Here is a 3,598-nt window from a genome sequence, read left to right as displayed (position 1 = left end):
TCAGAGTGGAAGGGAGAGGGAGAGAGAGATAGAAATATCAATGATGAGAGAGGATCATTGATCGACTGCCTCCTGCATGCCCCCTACTGGGGATTGAGCCTGCAATTCAGGCAAGTGCCCTTGACCAGAATTGAGCCCAGGACCCTCCCGTCTGCAGGCCAACATTCTATCCATTAATCCATGATCACATCTCAATGAAAAGAGGACTCTTTTCATTGAGATGTGATCATGGATTAATTATTTGCCCTATTTGTAAGATTTTTTACAAGTTATATTGTTACTAACTAAATATATTTTGGTCAATGTAAAAAAAAAAAAAAAAGAGGAAGGGCCCTGACCGGTTTGGCTCAGTGGATAGAGCATCATCCTGTGGACTGAGGGGTCCCAGGTTTGATTCTGATCAAGGGCATGTACCTTGGTTGCAGGCACACTCCCAGTGTGGGGTGTGCAGGAGGCAGCTGATTGATGTTTTTTAACTCTCTATCCCTCTCTCTTCCTGTCTGTAAAAAATCAATAAAAATATTTTTTTTTTTTAAAAAAAGAGGAAGGGGCCCTGGCTGGGTTGGGTCTGCAGATGTTTCTAACTCTCTATCCCTCTCCCTTCCTCTCTGTGAAAAATCAATAAAATATATTAAAAAAAGAGGAAGGGATTAAGAAGTACAAATTAATAGTTGTAAAATAATCATGGGGTATAGAGTACAGCATAGCAAATATAGTCAAAGACATTGTAATAACTATGTATGGTATCAGATGGGTACTAGTTTAATAAGGGCGATCACTTCATAAGTTATATAAATGTCTAACTCATTTTACAACTGAAACTAATATAATTGCATGTCAACTGTAATTGAAAATTTTTTTAAATTTAAAGGAAACTATAGAATAACTCCATCATGAACATAGATACAAAAATCCTCAACAAAATACTAGCTAATCAAATGCAACAATATTAAAGAGGATAGTACATCATGATCAAATTGCATTATATCCCAGAAACAGAGAAAAGACAAAGTTTTACAAATACCATTGATTCTCATTATTGTTTGTTTTTATTTTCTTTAAAGTTGCTGTAAACACTGAATTAACAAATACTGAACCATTCCCAGGGGGAACACAGGTTAGGTTCCTGCCTGCTTGTGGTCACAACATTCTCATCAACTGATCAATATATAAGTCTGTTTTATGTGTTTATGCTTAAGGAGACCTCATTTAATATACATTGTGGATTCATTAATATTGAACTCATGGTCAAAGGTGATATATCATGCCTGAATGAAACTCTAACATGTATTTTCTCCATAAGACACATCTCATCTTTCTTGCACTTAGATCAGCAGCTCTCAACCTGTGGGTCGAGACCCCTTTGGGGGTCAAACGACCCTTTCACAGGAGTCGCCTAAGACCATCGGAAAACACATATATAATTACATATTGTTTTTGTGATTAATCACTATGCTTTAATTATGTTCAATTTGTAACAATGATATTGGGGGTCACCACAACATGCGGAACTGTATTAAAGGGTCGTGGCATTAGGAAGGTTAAGAACCACTGACTTAGATACCATCTAGGTAGACCTCACTTCAGCATTATGCTTGGGGACCATTTTAAACAGTGTAATCAATAAAAAGCTAAAAATGTAACGCTAAATAGAGTGTGATAAGGGTCCTGTTTACAGTATGAGCTGAAACACAAATGCTCAGCTGAGAATGTATGCATCAGGTAACTCGAATTCATTTTTGCCACTCTGCAGGTCTGCAAATGACCACAAACAAACTCCACAAGTATTGATTCTGGGATTAAAAATAAACTGTAGCAAGTTGGAAAATTTTCAGATACAGAATCAATGAATAATGAGGATAGGCTGCAATGTTAGAAGAAAAATGTCCATGAGTTGAAAAAACAGCTGAGGGTATGATTTAAAGAGCTCACTGTATCCTAGTTTAAATTGATGAAAGAAGACACACATTTGAGCCTATCCTGATAAAGCTCTTAAATTATAATGATCAAGAGGGAAATTTGAAAACTTTCTGGAAAAGAACATTACCCATTGCGGAGAATCTAACTTGCCTTGGCCTTCTTACCTACTGCCCAATAAGCTGGAACATCGCTGCTGAAATTGTAGTGCACCCACTGGCAACAGTTTTATCACTGGGAGCTTCTCAGAAACGCAAAATCTCAGGCCCCACTCCAGTCCTACTGGATTAGAATCAGCATTTTAACAAGATCCCCAGTGATTGGGAACATTGAGGAAGAAGGGAGTGTGAGAGCATCCTCAGACTTTTGAGAAAGAGGCTGCCACCCTCTTAAGCAGTTGAGATGCCATTTGCCTGTCAGGATAAAAGATATTTAATGACAGCCTTGTACTTAGAAAGTATACCATCTCTGGATCCCATCTAAAAAAAAACAAAAAAAAAACGTGAGAAAAAAATAGTTAAACAATACATGAATCAAAGGGAAAGACTTCAAGATGAGGGAAGTTGAGGAGAGAAAACAGAGAGAGCTATGAACCTTGCAATATGTAACTAAATATTAATAGTAAGAATAGATTGTCTGATACTGTATAAATGAGAACCTTTGAACCAGGAGATATATATGATAAGGCAAATTCTAATAACATGAAATATGGAAAATCTCTGTACTTTCTGCCCAGTTTTGCTGTGGATTTTAAATTGCTCTAAAAAAAAAATAAGTATATTTCTAAAAAACAAAAGAGAAAAAAAGTTTTTAGGAGGAAAAAAAGTAATTTTTAAAAAAATCTATGTCTACCCATTCCATAATCCTACTCTTGTCAAATCAAATAAAAAATCAGATAAAACAACTATGAACTTTATATCTCTTCACTACTTTTTATTTGGAGTTTGACTCTAAACTAACAAAAAAACTGTGGCGTATTTTATAATGAGGTTAACTGACTTTCAAGTAAGTCACTTTGGAATCATAATTCTCTAAATTGAGATGAAGCATTGAAAAAAATGAGCTTAGATAAAAAGAAGCATTTGTTAACAGAGATGAGTGCAAAAGAGATAGAATGTGAGCTCTGCTTCTCTAGACATTTATGGGATGTTTGTAAAGTAGGCACGCACAGCAGTAGGTGCTGGAGCTGGGCAGTCCGGGGCTACTGCATTCCCGGGAGGACAGCACTGGGACTCCGATACCTTTGGAGCTGCCTATGCAGTAAATGAAGGGAGATCTGCCCGCTATGAACTAAGCAGACTGGCTTATATATGTTTTGTATATTAAAGTTCTAATAGTTTGATAAAACAATTTCACTGCCTTCAAAATAAGGGGGAACAAACAAGGGACAGAGAAACTAAAAACCACTTAAAATTCAATCATCTGTGTTTTTCTAACTTGAAATATTGACTTCTTTTTTAAGAACAAAGTGAAGGAAGTGTTACTTTCCACAGTGGGCAGCCAATCTCTGGGACGTGTTTCCCTCAGAGATACTATGGGTTGAGAAACACAACAGCTCACGTATCTTGCTCATATATTTATTGGGTGAGTACTCTGCCAGGATTACAGTGTCAATAAGACATGCATGATTCCTACTGATCCACGTGTGGAGCTTATACTCCCAAACAAAGTTAAAAGAAAA

This window comes from Myotis davidii, unplaced genomic scaffold (assembly GCF_000327345.1).
Source record: "Myotis davidii unplaced genomic scaffold, ASM32734v1 scaffold544, whole genome shotgun sequence".
NCBI classification, from domain to species: domain Eukaryota; kingdom Metazoa; phylum Chordata; class Mammalia; order Chiroptera; family Vespertilionidae; genus Myotis; species Myotis davidii.
The sequence above is the reverse complement of the archived record's forward strand: the minus strand, read 5'-3'. Positions refer to the sequence as shown.